This window comes from Callithrix jacchus, chromosome 2 (genome assembly GCF_049354715.1).
Source record: "Callithrix jacchus isolate 240 chromosome 2, calJac240_pri, whole genome shotgun sequence".
In the NCBI taxonomy this organism is placed as follows: domain Eukaryota; kingdom Metazoa; phylum Chordata; class Mammalia; order Primates; family Cebidae; genus Callithrix; species Callithrix jacchus.
In genome coordinates this window covers 95,753,213-95,770,744 of record NC_133503.1, presented here as the reverse complement: position 1 = coordinate 95,770,744, position 17,532 = coordinate 95,753,213, and the positions used below count along the sequence as shown (strand labels likewise).

At 37.1% G+C, this 17,532-nt stretch overlaps 1 protein-coding gene across 15 annotated transcripts in view; it reads left to right on the top strand.

Moving 5' to 3' along the window:
* The window catches only part of KCNN2 (potassium calcium-activated channel subfamily N member 2), a 459,477-nt gene that overhangs the window by 67,030 nt on the left and 374,915 nt on the right, over positions 1 to 17,532 (top strand). For 13 of the 15 annotated variants that reach the window (XR_013532555.1, XM_078365848.1, XM_078365846.1 and 10 more), the window contains one exon: positions 5,335 to 5,403. The exons of the other annotated variants lie outside the window; for them this stretch is intronic. The gene's annotated coding sequence lies outside the window, so the exon portion shown is untranslated. The remainder of the gene's footprint in view (positions 1 to 5,334; positions 5,404 to 17,532) is intronic. 15 annotated transcript variants of the gene reach the window in all.

Below are 17,532 nucleotides of genomic sequence, written 5' to 3'. Positions count from 1 at the left end.
ACCCATCTGGATCTGGGCTCTTCCTGGTTGGCAGACTATTAATTGCTGCCTCAGCTTCAGGCTTGGTTATTGGTCTATTCAGGGTTATAACTTCTTTCTGGTTTAGCCTTAGGAGGGTGCAAGTATCCAGGAATGTATCCATTTCTTCCAGGTTTACTGGTTTATATGCATAGGGTTGTTTCTAATAATCTCTGATAGTAGTTTGTATTTCTGTGGAATCTGTGGTAATATCCCCTTTATTGTTTTTTATTGCATCTATTTGATTCTTCTCTCTTTTCTTTTTTATTAATCTGGCTAGAGGTCTGTCTATTTTGTTGATCTTTTCAAAAAACTAGCTCCTGGATTTATTCATTTTTTGAAGGGTTTTTTTGTGTCTCGATCTCCTTCAGTTCTGCTGTGATCTTAGTTATTTGTTGTCTTCTGCTTGCTGTTGACTTTTTTGATCTTGCCCCTCTAGCTCTTTCAATTTTGATGATAGGCTGTTGATTTTAGATCTTTCCTTGCTTCTCATATGGGCATTTATTGCTATAAATTTTCCTCTAGACACTGCTTTAAATGTGTCCCAGAGTCTGGTACATTGTGTCTTTGTTCTTGTTGGTTTCAAAGAACATCTTTATTTCTGTTTTCATTTCATTGTTTATCCAGTCAACATTCCAGAGCCCATTGTTAAGTTTCCATGATGTTGTGTGGTTCTGAGTGTGTTTCTTAATCCTAAGTTCAAGTTTAATTGCACTGTGGTCTGAGATACTGTTTGTTATGATTTCCATTCTTTTACATTTGCTGAGGAGTGATTTACTTCCAATTATGTGGTCAATTTTAGAGTAGGTGTGATGTGGTGTTGAGAAAAATGAATATTCTGTGGTTTTGAGGTGCAGATTTCTGTAAATGTCTATCAGGGTTGCTTGGTCCAGATCTGAGTTCAAGTCCTGGATATCTTTGTTAATTTCCTGTCTCTTTAATCTGTCTAATATTTACAGTGGAGTGTTAAAGTCTCCCACTATTATTGTGTGGGAGTCTAAGTCTCTTTGTATGTCACTAAGAACTTGCTATATGTATCTGGGTGCTCCTGTATTGGGTGCGTGTATGTTTAGGATTCTTAGCTCTTCTTGTTGCACTGATCCTTTTACCATTATGTAATGCCCTTCTTTGTCTCTTTTCATATTTGTCGGTTTAAAGTCTGTTTTATCAGAGATGACAATCTTCTGGTCCGTGGGCATAATAAGTCATTTGGAAATGTGATGATCACTCACCCTCTGCGTTGTTCTCTCTGGGAACTGCACTCCAGAGCTGTTCTTATGCGGCCGTCTTGGATCCCTTATTTGAACTCGCTCTTTTTTATAGCTGCATAGTATTCCATGGTGTATATGTGCCACACTTTCTTTATCCAGTCTATCATTGATGGGCATTTGGGTTGGTTCCAAGCCTTTGCTATTGTGAACAGTGTTGCAATAAACATATGCATGCATATGTGTTTATAGTAGAATGATTTATAATCCTTTGAGTGTATACACAGTAATGAGATTGCTGGGTCAAATGATATTTCTATTTCTAGATCTTTGAGGAATTGCCATACTGTCTTCCACAATGGTTGAACTAATTTACACTCCCATCAACAGTATAAAAGTGTTCCTATTTCTCATCCTCTCCAACATCTGTTGTTTCCTGACTTTTTAATGATCATCATTCTTACTGGTGTGAGATGGTATCTCATTGTGGTTTTGATTTGCATTTCTTTAATGACCAGTGATGATGTGCTTTAAAAAATTATTTAATACAATTTTTTAATAGCCAGGATGAGCTTTTTAAAATATTTGTTGGCCTCATAAATGTCTTCTTTTGAAAGGTGTCTGTTCATATCCTTTACTCATTTTTTGATGGGGTCGTATGTATTTTTTCTTGTAGATTTGTTTAAGTTATTTGTAGATTCTGGATATTAGCCCTTTGTAAGATGGATAGATTGTAAAAATTTCCTCCTGTTCTGTAGGTTGCCTGTTCATTCTGATGATAGTTTCTTTTGCTGTGCAGGAGCTCTTAAGTTTAATTACACCCTATTTGTTAATTTTGGCTTTTGTTGTCATTTCTTTTGGTGTTTTAGTCATGAAGTCTTTGCCTATGCCTGTTTCCTGAATGGTATTGCCTAGGTTTTCTTCTAGGGTTGTTATGGTTTTAGGTCTTATGTTTAAATCTTTAACCCATCTTGAGTTAATTTTCGTATAAGGGATAAGGAAGGGTCCAGTTTCAGTTTTCTGCATATGACTGGTGAATTTTCCCAACACCATTTATTAAATAGGGAATCCTTTCCTCATTGCTTGTTTTTGTCAGAATTGTCAAAGATCAGAGAGTTGTAGATGTGTGGCTATTTCTGAGGCCTCTGTTCTGTTCCATCGTTCTATATATCTGTTTTGGCACCAGTATCAAGCTATTCTGGTTACTGTAGCCTTGTAGTGTAGTTTGAAGTCAGGTATTGTGATGCCTCCAGCCTTGTTCTTTTTGCTTGGGATTGTCTTTGCCACTCAGGCTCTTTTTTGGTTCCATATGAAATTTAAAGTCAATTTTTCTAATTTAGTGAAGAAAGTCTATGGTAGCTTGGTGGGAATAGCATTCAATCTGTAAATTGCTTTGGGCAGTTTGGCCATTGTCACAGTATTAGTTCTTCCTCTCCATGAGTGTGGAATGTTTTTCCATTTGTTGTGGTTTCTCTTATTTCCTTGAGCAGTGGTTTGTAGTTCTCCTGGAAGAGGTCCTTCACATCCCTTGTAAGTTGTAGTAATAGGTATTTTTTTCTCTTTGTTGCAATTGTGAATGGGAGTTCACTCATGATTTGGCTCTTAGTTTGTCTGTTATTGGTGTATAGGAATGCTTGTGATTTTTGCACATTTATTTTGTATCCTGAGACTTTGCTGAAGTTGCTTATCATCTTAAGGAGATTTGGGGTTGAGATGATGGGGTTTTCTAAATATACAAGCATGTTATCTGCAAACAGAGGTAATCTTACTTCCTCTCTTCCTATTTGAATACTCTTTATTTCTTTTCTTGCCTGATTGCCCTGGCCAGAATTTCAATACTATGTTGAATAGGAGTGGTGAGAGAGGGCCTCCTTGTCTTGTGCAAGTTTTCAAAGTGAATACTTCTAGTTTTTGCCCATTCGATATGATACTGGCTTGGGTGTGTCATAAATAGCTCTTATTATTTTGAGATACATTTCATCAATACCTAGTTTATTGAGAGTTTTTAGCATGAAGCGGTGTTGAATTCTATTGAGGTCCTTTTCTGCATCTACTGAGATAATCATGTAGTTTTTGTCGTTGGTTCTTTTTATGTGACAGATTACATTTGTTGATTTGTGTGTGTTGAACCAGTATTGCACCCCAGGGATGAAGCCGACTTGATTGTGGTAGATAAGCTTTTTGATGTGTTGCTGGATTCAGTTTGCCAGTATTTTATTGAGGATTTTCACATCGATGTTCATCAGGGATACTAGCCTGAAATGTTCTTCTTTTGTTGTGTCTCTGCCAGATTTTGGTATCACGATGATGCCGGCCTCATAATATGAGTTAGGGAGGAGTCCCTCTTTTTCTGTTGCTTGGAATAGGTTTAGAAGGAATGCTACCAGCTCCTCCTTTTGCATCTTTTAGAATTTGGCTGTGAATTCATTTGGTCCTGGGCTTTTTGTGGTTGGTAGTGTATTAATTGCTGCCTGAGTTTCAGAACTTGTTATTAGTCTATTCAGGGATTTGACTTCTTCCTGGTTTAGTCTTGGAAGGGTGTATGTGTCTAGGGATTTATCTATTACTTCTAAATTTTCTAGTTTATTTGCAAAGAGGTGTGTATAGTATTCTCTGATGGTAGTTTGTATTTCTGTGGGATCAGTACTGATATGCCCTTTATCATTTTTTTTATTGTGTCTATCTAATTCTTCTCTCTTTTCCTCTTTATTAGTTTGGGTAACAGTCTATTTTGTTACTCTTTTCAAAAAAGCAGCTCCTGGATTCATGGATTTTTTTGAAGAGTTTTTCGTGTCTCTACTTCCTTCAGTTGTTGTCAGATCTTTGTTATTTCTTGTCTTCTGCTAGCTTTTGAATTTGTTTGCTCTTGTTTCTCTAGTTCTTTTAAATGTGATGTTAGGGTGTCTATTTTAGAAGGATCCCATCTATGATTTTGGAAGCACCAAGTATAGCATATTTGTTTGGAACAACCTGGTTCCTGGATATAAAATAGTGAACAAGACAAAGTTCCAGACCTATAGAAACTTCTCATTATAGAGAAGAAAAAGTACACGCAGATTGGCAAATATACAAGAGTGATAAAGGCAACATGACTGGATGCTGTGGAAGTATGAGGGGGCCACCTACCTCAGAATGAAGAGATAGAGTCACATTTTCTGAGAATAAAAAGTTACATCTCTGCTGAGCTCTGAATGAAAAAGGCAGGCTGGCAAGAGGAAAGGAGGGGAAGAGAGATGGTGGAAGAATGTTTAGCCAGGGTTCACTGCAAGCTCTTCAAGATAGAGAGGATTGTGCTTAGGGAGTAGAAATAGTTGTATGCAGGAGCAAAGAGGCACTAAGAAAAGCTGAAGGCCACAAGAGGTTAAGCGACTTGCCCAGTGTGTCACCACTCTGTCTTCTCTCTTGATTCATTAATGAACGTGTTAAATTGCAACAGATTCATTCATCACAAGTACAATTATATACACCGGGAAATTTTCTGTCAAAAACTCTATTACAGTATTTTCTCTGATAAATCCTCACCCTAGACTTGAGCTTAGCAGTTCTCAGATGGCAGCAACTAATCCTGGTCATCTCTGCACACCTGGCAGAGCCTGTTTGTTGCCTTGCACACAGTTCATCTTTTCAGAGGTGTTTTGGTTGCTGAGATCCACATTAATGTAAATAACTGAAACATGAACAGTGATTGTAGGAAGATGTTTGATCTTCATTTGAGAATATCTTCATATTCAGAAGCTAAATGCAAAGACATTTGAAAAAAGCCAAAAGCAAAAGCATAACAGCTTCTTTGATAGCATCCTGTTTACTAGTCTCATTTGCTTCTGGTTTTCTTCCTGTTAGCAGTCAATACAAGTCATCTGTAAGTCAAACAAAATTGAATTGATAAAATGATAAATTGACATGAGCCAATCTTAAGGGAGTCCTAAAATCATTAAGATGTGCTTTGCTTCCATTTATAAAAATGTGTATGCCATACTGCATTCACATAATCAAATTATCTTATAATTTTATTTTGAAAAATCAAATATATTTCACATTATTTTGATGCCAAAATACCAGGGTAATTTGTCACTAATGGATGATTATGTTTGCTTTCTTCTTTTATTAGGTTCATGAAATTTTCAGGAATTAAAGTTAGTCCTGAGGAAAGTTCATGAATGTCTAATGCTGGACTGTGGTAAGTCCTCAGTCTTCAGCCATTTTTATCTGGCAATAATATATATCTGGTTTGTTTGTCTGGGTTGGTTAAAAGCAGAATTTGTAATTTTGATCAATATTATCATTTCTTGTAATAGTTATTCTCAGATATTTCATATTATTTCTGTTAAAAAGATTATTTATCACATAGTTTTCTAATTTGTTATAGTAATAGTGTATTCACCTTATGTTTTTCTTTTGAATTCCTCATATTAGTAGTAGTAACCAACATGTTATTAGTCATGACCTTTTCTCTGAACATTTTACTAATGAATCATTTTAAATATTTTGGTAAACTGAAAGCATTTTGAAGGAACATTTATGTGCCACACATCTTGTTTCTACCATTAACAGTCTACTTGTTAATCTTTTTCAGCTGATATCTTAATTCGCTGGCATATTCCTTTGTTTGAATTTTACACTTTACCCATTCTATTGTTTGTTAATGGACTGTTTTCAATTTTTGTCTATTATGAAGCATTCTGTAACAAACATTCTTGTATAATGTTTTGTTATATATTTGCATTCATTGCTATTGTGTATATATCTAGAAGTGGAATTGCTGGCGTATAGGATTTATGCATATACAGCTTTAGTATATATTGCCAAGGGTTTTCCAAAGTAGTTATATTAATTCCAAAGTGGTTATATTAATTTAAGATCACAACAGTATATAAGAGTTATAGTTGTTCTGTATTCTCACTAATACTTGGAATTGTTATTCTTGTTTTTTTATTTTAAAGCTATTTTGGTAGATGAATATCATGTTTTATTGTTGCTCCAATTTGGATATTCCTGGTGACTAATGACATTGAGGATCTTTCCAGGTTTTTTTTTTTTTGGTTTCTATAGTTTTACAATAAGCTTGATATCTGATAGTGTAACTCCTCCAAATTTGTTCTGTTTTAAAATTGTATTTCTTAGTGTCCACTCTTTGTGTTATAATTTGCCTTCTTTTTGAGATGGGATCTCAGTCCATTACCCAGGCAGGAGTGCAGTGGCACAATCCTGGCTCACTGAAGCCTCAGGATTTTGTGTGTGCGTGTATGTGTGTGAAATGCCTGCTGCATACTTTTACTCATTTAAAAATTAGATTGTCTGCTTTTTCTTATTAATTTGAATAATAACTTCATATATTCTTGGAGTCTTCAATCAGCTATATGTATTGGAAACCTCTGCCACTCAGTGGTTGACTTCTTAACATCTTAATAACTTTTTATGAACAGAAGTTTTACTTTTTAATGAGGTCCGAGTTATCAACCTTTTTGTTTATGCTTGGTGCTATTTCTGTCTTGTTAAGAAATCTTTGGTAGTTACAAGGTCATGAAGATATTCTCCTATGTAATCTTTTACAAGCTTTATAATTTTACCTTTCACATTTCAGTCTTTAAGTCACATTAAGCCAATCCATCTGGAACTTATTTTTATGCATGAAGTCTAAGGGTCAAGGTGTTTAAAAAATTTTTCCTCCCATATGATTATCCAGTTAATCACCACCATTTATTGAGAACACTATTATTTCTCACTGCACTGTAGTAGGATCTTTGTTATAAAGTAGGTAACATACATGTTTGAGGCTACTTCAGAACTCTCTATTATGTTCCAGCAGTCTATTTGTCTCTGCTTATGCCAGTACCATAGTGTTTTTGTTACTATATTTTTATAATAAACTTGGTATCTGATAATGTAACTCCTCTAAGTTTGTTCTCCCTTAAGATTGTATTTCTTAGTGTCTACTCTTTGTGTTATAATTTGCATTCTTTTTGAGATGGGGTCTTACTCCATTACACAGGCTGGAGTGCAATGGCACAATCATGGCTCACTGCAGCCTCAGTCTCATAGGCTCAAGTGATCCCTTGCACCTCAGCCTCCTGAATAGCTGGGACTACAGGCATGTGCCACAACGTCTGGCTAATTTTAATTTTTAAGTTTTTTGTAGAGAAGGAGGTCTGTGTTGCCAGGTTGTTCTTGAAATCCTTGGCTGAGGTGATCTTCCCATCTGAGCCTTGCAAAATGTTGGCATTATAGGCCTGCATCACTTCACACAACCATCATTTGCATTTTACAATGAGCCCATCGATTTCACCATAAACAAAACAGCTGGAATTTTTATTGGAATTGCATTGACTTTATACATACATACACATATATATATACACACACACATGTATACGTATATATGTGTGTGTGTATATATATACATATATACACACGTATACATATACACATATGTATGTGTATACACACACACACACACACACACACACATATGTGTGTATATATATGGTACCAGGTGAAGATGAACTCAGGTGAATCCTGGAGAACACAGACTTCATGTATATATATATAAAATTTGGAGTCAGTTGACAACTTTATGAATTGAGTTTTCCAGTTCAGGTATACCATAATATAAACCTTCACTTGTATATATCTTCAGTTTCTCTTGGCAATGTTTTGCAGTGTTCTTGGTTGAATTACTTTCAGTGGATTTACTATAAGGTGTTTGATCAAATCTTTTAGAAATGGTATTGTTTTGAAGCTTTATTTTTTAACTTTAGTAGATAGGATATCTAATGTCCTTGCTCCAGATTAATTTGTATCTTATGTTATCTAAAACTAATGGTGGCTCTATATCTCCATTTTCTATCTTTATTTCTTTTTTTGATAGCGTCTCCAGGACAGTGTCACATAGAACTGGTTTTAGTAGACCTTCTTATTTCATGTGTAATGATAAGAAAAAAGCTCAAAGGAAAAGACTTCTACATTTCACTTTAAAATATATGTTGTAGGTTTAAAAGTTCTTTATCTTCACTTTATTAGGTTATTTCTAGTTTGTTGAAAATCTGTTTTCTCATCATAAAATGGAAGACATTGTTAATTCTATCTAAAGAGTTGAATTTATATTTATAAAATTGTTCACAGTGTCTCTAGTCTTTTTTTAATTGAGGCAAAATTTATGCATAGTGAATTATACAGATCTTAAGTTTATATAATTTGGTAAGTTTTGCCCACATATTCAACAACACTGTAAAGATTTAGAATATTTTCATTACTAAGAAATTCCCTTATGCCCATTCCAGTAAATCTCTAACACGCATTTGACTTCTTTCATAGATTAGTTTTTCCTTTTCCTGAACTTCAATAAAAAAGGAATAATAGGACCGTATTTATTGGGAGGGGGATTTTGAATGACTTTGCCTCAACAAAATGTCTCTGAGATTCATGCATGGTGTTACGCTTATCAGTAGTTTCTTCTTATTGTTGAGTAAGATGCCATTGAATGAATAGAACAACATTTGTTTATCAATTCTGCTATCAGTTGACAGTTGGATTGTTTTCAGTTTGGGGTTTTTGTGGTTAAAGCTGCAATCAGAAATTGTATAAAAGCCATTTTGTAGATATATTACTTTCTCTGGGTAAATAGAAGTGGAACTATTAGATATAAGATAGATGTACATTTGAATTTGCCAAAGAGTTTTCCAGAATGGTTTATTTATTTTACATTTACAGTAGCAGTTTATGAGACTTGCAGTTGCCCTCTGTTCTCACCAGTTTGGTGCTGTGCTAAGCTGATCTCGGTGGAGATTAGCTAAGGCCACTCAGAAGTCTCAAGGTGTCATCCAAGCTCGGAGTCTCATCAGATGCTTGAATTAATGCTGTTTTCTAGCTTGTAGTCATTGGCAGAATTCAGTTCCCCATGGATTTTTGGTTAGAGGGTGTCAGCTACTTGCTGGCAACTGTCTGACAGCTGCTCTGAGTTATTTGCCATGTAGCTTTCTCTATAGGGCAGCTTACTTCACCAAAGCCAGCAATGGAGAGAATGAGTAGTTAACATCTGGTAGCAGGGTAGAAGTTACCATCTTATGTAATGTACTCAAGGAAGTAATTTCTTAACAATTTTGCCTCTTGCTCTTGGTTAGAAGCAAGTTACAGGTTCTGTCAACACTCCAGGAGAGGGGATTGTACAAGGGTATGAATAGCAGGAGGTAGGGATAATTGGGGCCATCTTAGCGTTTATCCACCTCAACTAGTTTCGGGGATAATTTTAGAGCCCTTTGTCAGAAATGTCCTTTTTTTGTGTCTTAGCCATAACACTCTGGAGAGTAATGACACAACCTAATATGACCAAATAAAATGTAATAGGGTGGGACATGTTGGGAGAACTCAGGGTTTGTAGTTAGATGTGTTCCTTCATGTGGAAAAAGTCCGAGTACAGTCCAACAAGGGATTCCAAACTGTGCCTCCTTAATGTCCCAACAGAAACAGGGCACCAACTATGCCTCCTGGCACATGAGGCATCTCATGTTCACCATCTGGGGATGTGTTAGCAGGTAGCATGTCTCTGTCAAGGCATGGGGATTTTCTGGCAGTATTCCAATTCTTGGGAGGGACTTGCAAGAATATGGGTAGCGCTATGATTTAAAAGTGACCCCTCCAAATCTCAGATGTTGCCAAGGTGATAGTAGTAAGAGGTGGGATGTTAGGAGGTGATTAGTATATGAGGGCTTCTCTCCTGGTGAATGGGATTGAGACTGTTATAAAAGAGGCTTCACAAAGCATTTGTCTCTTGCTCTTCCTCCATGTGAGGGCATAATGTTACTCCCCTCTAATGGATGCAGCCCTCTCTAAACAACCAAACCTGCTGGTGCCTTGATCTCAGACTTTTCAGCCTCAGGAACTTTGAGAGAAAAATGTCTATTCTTTATAAATTACCCAGTCTGAGATATTTTGTTGTAGCAGCACAAGAGAGACTAAGACAAGTAAGGAGTCAATACTGGACATAATAGCAATATAAGGAAATGGGTCTAAGACATCATGTGTAAATTATCAGAACTAATGCAAAAGTTTTAGGAGTAGGCTTAGAGATAAGAAACATAGCTCTCAGGACGAAGGTACCAGGTGAAGACCAGCTCAGGTGAATCCTGGAGAATGAGGGGTTCTTAAATTCAGAAATTTCTCTTGCCTTCAGACAGAATTGACTTTAGAGAATAGAATTAAATCTGCAACTATGTGGGGGAGAGAGTCCTAGAACCCAAAAATCTTATAGAATTGATCATCACGGGACTCCTCCAAGGCCTTGGAGGCTGGAAATAAAAGTAACCTTACTTTTGCTTTCTTTTTTTACCCTCTTTTTTGGAAACACCATCTCCATTGCCTAAATAATCTGGCTCTCAAGGACATTTCTATTTTAAACTTCTTTCTAGTAGTAGAATAAAATGCCAATGCCTTATCTTGGGATTTTGAATATTCTGGGATAGGTAGAAGAGTTGCATGGGAAAGTGGCATGCTGTGTCTATGTCTTTCTGAAATCATATCTATAAATAGCTACTTATCTTTCAATAAAAGGACCCCTGTCCATTCATTTGTTGGATGATGGTTGAGAAGCTACTGGTGCTATGAACTGTACTAGTGCTGGAATAAAATTAGAATTTAAAAAATGCACATTATTTCTACCCTCAAGGTCTTTTATTCTAATGAGGCTTCAGACTTAGCAGTGATTTACACACATATGGTAAAGTTGTAACTTTAATTAGGACAAAGGAGCATCCTAGGACATAGGACATCCTAGTTACAGGTCATCATAGAAGAATGGACTGGGTCATGAGTACTCTTTTATGCTGAGTTAAAGATTTTATTGTTTTTCAACTTTATCAGTAAGGAGGGGAGCATTTTTGGGTTTTAAAAGATCACTTGGCTGCATGGTCAAGAATGGGTTGAAGAGGAGCAAGAATGAGCAGGAAGATTTGTAGGATAGATACTGCAGTAAAATATAATGTAGCCTGGACTAGTGTGGTGCTCCTAAAAATGCAGGAAATAAATAGATTTTAAAGTTACTTTAAGAGGTAAAAATCAGCAGACTTTAATGCAGTGGTGCTTGTACAACTGAGTGATGGTAGCCCTAGCCGCTGGGACCGCTAACACTAGAAGAGGCTGATGTATTTTTGGGGAAGATAATTTAGGAGAACATCATGAGTTTAGTTTGGATCTGTTGATTTTGAGAGTTGTTTGCAGTGTTAAAAAGAGAATGTTAGTTGGGCAGTTGCTAGGTGGGTCTAGAATTCAGAGTAAAAGTTTGGGCCATAGGCAGCTCTGATAATAGTTAGCAATTCCTGGGCATGATGACATCACCCAGGGAAGAACATAAAATGAGAAATAAAAGGAAATAACAAAGAGAAATAAATGGACAAAAATGCCACATATACCTTAAAAAGGCTTCTGAGTCACATGAGCTTTTCCAAAAACACATTGATTCAATTTGATTTTTTTCACCAATCATTTACGGTGACTCTGGGCCTGAGAGATTTTTGGGGGATATCTAGTAAGTATATAAACTGAATAAAGTGGTTAGTCTCAAAGGTCTGTAAATTTAAAGAGTGTCTTTTTTATTGCAAACCTGATTAAAAGCTGAAAATGCAAATAAGTATGTGGGTGGAGAAACAGGAGCTATCTATATTAAATTGTATTTTATTTTCCAGAGAGAATTAAAATAATTTCAAAAAAGATGAATAGCACCAGTTATGCACATGAGAGTGAGGGCATATTACATGAAAATGTGTTATGTCTCTACATGGTAATGGGATCTTTTTCCATCCTCTCAGTTCAGAGAAAATAATTCCTCTTATTGGATAATTTTTATATTTGAAAACTTGAAAGGCAGAAACTAATTTAATCAAATAGCCAGAGTCTGAATTGCTTCGTGTTTTGACTTCAAATACTGAGAGAGGAATGCATTTACTAAGGATGGCTAGTGATTAAGATAGGAACCTCATGAAACCATTGGAGGCCATGCTCCTTAAAGGATTTTTTAAAACCTCAAATTTTTTTTCTCTGCCTTAAAGATCTCTAAATATAAAACCATTTTACCTCTCTTATTTGGGAAATCTTCAATGTCAAATGAGTCTGGAGTTCTTTCCCATGTTGAATCAAAGTCTCTTCCTACGGTTTAAGGATATTTATTCTTACTCAGAATGACTGGCAGCTGTTTAGAATCTTTCATAAAATAATTTTTCATGTAATTGTCATGAAGTCAGATCTCAGCCTGTTAAAATCACTAAGCAAAGGAGCAGTATGTAATTACATATTTAATGTGGAGAAGAAAAAGTCAAAGGTAACTTTGGGGAGGAGAAAAACTTTTTGCTCTACCCTCTTAGGTTCCTTGGCTGGGGCCCTGTAAAATAGACTGAGAAAAGACATATTAACAGGAGTAAAGGAAAACAAATTTCATCTGATGTTAACTTTTCTTAACACAGGGGCCTTCCTAGAAAAGAAGTGAAGCTTCAAAGAAGTGGATGGGCCTGAGAATTTATGTACCATTTTTAACAAAGAGTGATAAATTCTGGAAATGTGACAAGGCAAAGAAAGGTTTTTTAGCTGCTAGGAGTGGTAAATGGTAGGAAGATAGATAATGGGAGAAACTAGTGGAAGATCAGGGTTCTCTTAGTGAGGCTGGGTTGTTCAGATTCATCTAGTTGTCTTTCTGTCTTCTTCGTGGCCACAAACTTCCTTGGTGGAGGGAATCATGGCAGTCCTCATTGCTCAGGAGTTTCTGTTTTTGGTCAGATAAAGGAAGTCCTGGCAACTTCTGTTAAATCTCATTTTCCTTCCGTTCAAAGTAATCCTTATGTCAAAATGACATTTTGGAGTAGCATATTTTGGGGTGACATTTTGATCACCTTCTGTTAGCGATAACCTACAGGATAAACAACTCTAGCCAGCTGTCCCTTTTCTTGTAAGTCTCTTTTCCAAACTTTCAATGTATATTTTGATTCTTCTGGTTTTTCTATTAATTACTTAGATTAGAAGTGGATATATAGAAGGACATTTCCATGTGTGAAATGTTAAATTGATGCAGGACCTCATTTTTCGTCCTGGACTGCACTGGTGGAATTTATTTACTCATCAAAAACATTTTTTTAGAGACAGGTCTCACTCTGTTTTCCAGGCTGTAGTGCAGTACAATTATAGCTCACTGTAACCATGAATTCTTGGGCCTAAGTGATCCTCTTGCTTCAGCTTCCTGAGTAGCTAGGACAATAGGCATGTACCACTATGCCTAGCTAAGTTTTAAATTTGTTTTTATTTTTTTTGTGGAGATGAGGTCTCGCTATGTTGCCCAGGTTAGCTTTGAACTTCTGGGCTCAAGTGATCCTCTCACCTTAGCTTCCCAAAGTGCTGGAATTACAGGTGTGAGCTTTTCCAGTCTTTAGTTTGTTCCAGGTACTGTTAAAGGTTCTAGGGTTGCAGCTGAGAAAATAAATCAAAACACGGCTCCTCTCACGGACTATGAATAAAATGGAGTGATTGTGTAATTTATTCTGGGACTGGAAACTGGATTATTCCTTGATAATCTATTTGTTTTCAGTTAGCACCTCGGTGTTGGTGGCTTTCTAGTCAATCATCTAACCAGCATTCACTGAGTGTCCACTCCTGGCAAGCATTAGGCTCTTGTGTAGCTGGTAATCTAACTAGGAAGAGGAAATCAAAAAAGATCATTGCATGACAATTTTAGGCAATCAAAATGTTTCACACCGTAACACAGGATTAACAACATGGCCTAGACTATTAGTTCAATTCTGTGATTTCTGAGGAGGTGTTTGCCAAATTATGTCATGAAATACTTTCTTTTCCTTTCACAATATTAGTTGGTGGGATGCATAAAATGTAAAAATAATTTGATGTCTGCCTGCATACCTATGAACTAATAGAATTGCTGTGGTGACATGGTGAAGTTCTAATTCTCTTTATTCTGCGAATCTGTTTGCTCAGAATGAATTTAGTGAGATGTCAGGCTTTCATTGAGTTCAGTAAGCCTTGTGATTATTCCATATGATTGATTTTATTAAAAATGAGCTTACAAGCAGCAAAATGTTGACAATAATTTAGATGTTCCAGGGAACATCAAACTTTTCTAATTTATGCATTTTTTTCTTATTAACTTGCTTTGTAAGTATTGTAATAAATACCAACCATTTGTCACCTGTAAAATGCTTTTACTGTTCCTCAAATCGTAGCTAGCATTGTGCAAGTTTTAAAGACAACAAATTAACATTCTATGCTGTGGGTTAACTACTGGAAACCTTGTATAATGGTATTTGATTATATAAGGCTGATGATTTAGTCTCATAAAAATCCTACTTAATCACTTGGGTAACTTTCATCATCTTTCATAAAAGAAGGTGACGTGAATGCCAATGATGATAGGGAAATGTCAGATTCTCTTTCTACCAGCAGTTGGTACCCAGACTTCCAAAGATTTGACACTTTGTTTGAATACTGGTAGGCTGTCTGCAATTGAGAAATTGTCATTCTGGGTGATTTGGGAAGTGTTGGTTTACTCAGGGAAAAAAAGGTAAGATTAAAAGGAAAGAAGGAAGTTGTGGTAGACATGTTTTAGGGTATCATTCAGCTAAAGAGCCTGCCCTTTCTTTTGGTGTTCAATCCCAGATTTGTGAGGAATGAGCCACCCAGCTTTGTACTAATATAAGCCCCATGTGTACTCTTGGTGATAACTCCTTGGTTTCTTGTTATATACATATATGCTGGTAGGAATTTCTTTTTGGGCTTTTGGAATCAGGATGCAAAGACAACTGGCATACATTTAGATGAGAATGGGATTGTAACAACAAAATAGGAGCTGTGAATAAAAATTTCTGCCCCGTGGATAAAGGAGGGAGAATGCAGATCCATAGAGAATGAGAGGGAAGGAAGCAGAGTTTAGTGAGCAGAAGACATAAGAGTCTGCTGGGCTCTTGTTCATTCCAGGTGAAGTGGTGGTGGAATGCTTACCCTGGAGCCAAGTGGAAAGTCAGACCTCTGTAAGTCATAAAAAGAGAGAGAGTGAGGGAGAGGTAGATCCCCATGGGAAAACCAGAGGGTCATTGCCAGAGGAGGGGAGAATGAATGTCAGGAAAACAAAACAAAGGAGGTTCTCTGCAGCCAGAGAGGCAAAGGGAGAATTTTTAGGTAACTGAAAGTTTTTTTGATTATCTGACTAAAGTTACAAATCACATGGGTCATAGTAGAATTTGAATTAAAATATTTTGAAAAACTGTTTAAATGTAAATGATAAATATACTACTATTATCTTGATCTTTATTAACATTGATTTTGTGATCATTTGATCAGGATTAGGGTGATACTGCCTCATGTATATAATACATGAACAAAAGAATTCTTTCTAATGAACTGTGAAATCATGACATAAGAGGGTGGCTGTTTACCCACTTAAAATGCTTCAGGAGGCAGTATAGTGACATCCATTACTTCATGCATCTATTGCTAATGATTACAAATGTGTTTTGTGGCTCACTTCAAAGGGTACAACAGTATTTAGTAATTCAACCTACAGGTGGCATTTCCTGTAGGTATTTTGGTTTGGTAAATTTCTACTTGGCCTTCATCCAGTTTTGATTGTCTAGCAAGTTGTGGGAGACCTTGGTTTTTAACAGCTTTCAAATTGTTTATGCTCTTTAAAGAATTATTGGATATTAGGGATGAGGACATGTCTTCATCTTTTGCTTCCCTGGACAATTACTCATTTCTATTCATCATAATATTACCATCTGCTTCCATGAGTATAAAAAGCCATGGAGGGAGGGAGTCAGAAAGGTCTTGTTTGATAATAGTCATTTATGGCCTTCTCTCCTTGTAAGAAGGCTAGGAAGGCTCTGTGACCTTCACAGTGGAAGACATTTAGCCACAGAAACAATGTGAGTAGAAAATATAAGCAGAGAGCCAAGAGGGAAATTTAAATTTTGACTTAATTTTTACAGGAGAGATCAGGACGTGACTAAGCATATCGCCTGAGCTTGCTTATGAATAGCCAAATAGACACAGACCTAGGATCCTGCTGGAGTTTTCTAACCTCACCACTCTTGTACCTGCATTGAGTATGGCCATTCTGAGAACCTCAGTTCTTTTCACGTAGGCTTACAGAGGGCAGACAGGATCATGTTCAGTGTTCATTCTCCTACCTCTCCCACTCCAACCACTCTGGTAACCCTCTGAGTGCCTCACCCTTCCTTTTCCTAGTAAACATAGTGGATGCCACAGCGTATTCCCTGACAGGAGTCCTGTCTGAGAGGCCACCTGGTAGTAGTCAGCACCAGTGCATGGGCCTCTGTTTCCTCAGCAGTGACAAAATGTAGGGTGGTAACAATCTGCCTTTGCAATGATTGGAGAGCAGTGACTTACTCAAGCCATGGATTGTTTGTATGTAGATGTGGACCCAGGCATCCAGAAGAGAGACAGCCCAAGAGGCCAGGAGGAAATAAGATTGGACTTGTTTAGAAAGGAGTAGGAGCATTGAGAGGGAGGTCATTGAGGAGAGGCGGAAAAGCTTTCAGTGGGAAGAACTGCGTGACCCAATACAGAACTTAGAATATTAACAGTAATAGTAGTCCTTGAGCCCTCATGTCACGCAAGGCACTGTGCCACATATTTGACATGTATTATCTCATTTAATCTCTTTTTTTTTTTTTTTTGAGACGGAGTTTCGCTCTTGTTACCCGGGCGTGAGTGCAATGGCGCAATCTTGGCTCACTGCTACCTCCGCCTCCTGGGTTCAGGCAATTCTCCTGCCTCAGCCTCCCGAGTAGCTGGGATTAGAAGCACGGGCCACCACGCCCAGCTAATTTTTTTGTATTTTTAGTAGAGATGGGGTTTCACCATGTTGACCAGGATGGTCTCGATCTCTTGACCTCGTGATCCACCCACCGCGGCCTCCCAAAGTGCTGGGATTACAGGCTTGAGCCACCGTGCCCGGCCTTTAATCTCTTGATCTGCAGTCCAGGGCTCTACCTCTGAGTTATACCTTCTCCTTCATTTAGCCCTATAGGTAAGTGCTGTTATCATTCTCATTTCAGTGCAGAGGAAAGAAGCTCAGGGAGGTGAACTGATTTGCCAGATATCACAAAGTTCATAAGGGGCAGAGGCTGGAGTACATCAGATATAGCTACAAAGAGGAGGAAAGGCTGCCCTTGCTGTCACCAAGAGTTTGTGCCATATAGAGCTGCCCTGCAGTAATAACTTAGCACAGTTGTATAGTTACAGAAGTGTAGAGCTATAAAAAAAGGGTTACCTTTATAGCATTTCCCTAGTTTAGTGAAAA